Source organism: Triticum dicoccoides, chromosome 3B (assembly GCF_002162155.2).
Source record: "Triticum dicoccoides isolate Atlit2015 ecotype Zavitan chromosome 3B, WEW_v2.0, whole genome shotgun sequence".
Classification (NCBI taxonomy): Eukaryota; Viridiplantae; Streptophyta; class Magnoliopsida; order Poales; family Poaceae; genus Triticum; species Triticum dicoccoides.
Window position 1 is genome coordinate 679,694,436 of NC_041385.1, and position 269 is coordinate 679,694,704.

A 269-nucleotide genomic window follows, 5' to 3' on the forward strand; every position below is an offset into this window, starting at 1 on the left:
GGGGGAAGGGGCCGGCCCCTCAAGATGGAATCTAGAGGGGAGGGCGGCCAAGGGGGAGGGGGCTTGACCCCCAAGCCAAGGGGACGCCCCCTCTAGGGTTCCCCCCCCCCCAAACCCTAGGCCCATGGGCCCTAGGGGGGTAGCCCCCAACCCACTTGGGGCTGGTTCCCTTCCACCTACAGCCCATAAGGCCCTCCAGGGCAGGTGGACCCTCTCGGTGGACCCCCGGAACCCCTCCGGTGGTCCCGGTACAATACCAGTATGCCCCC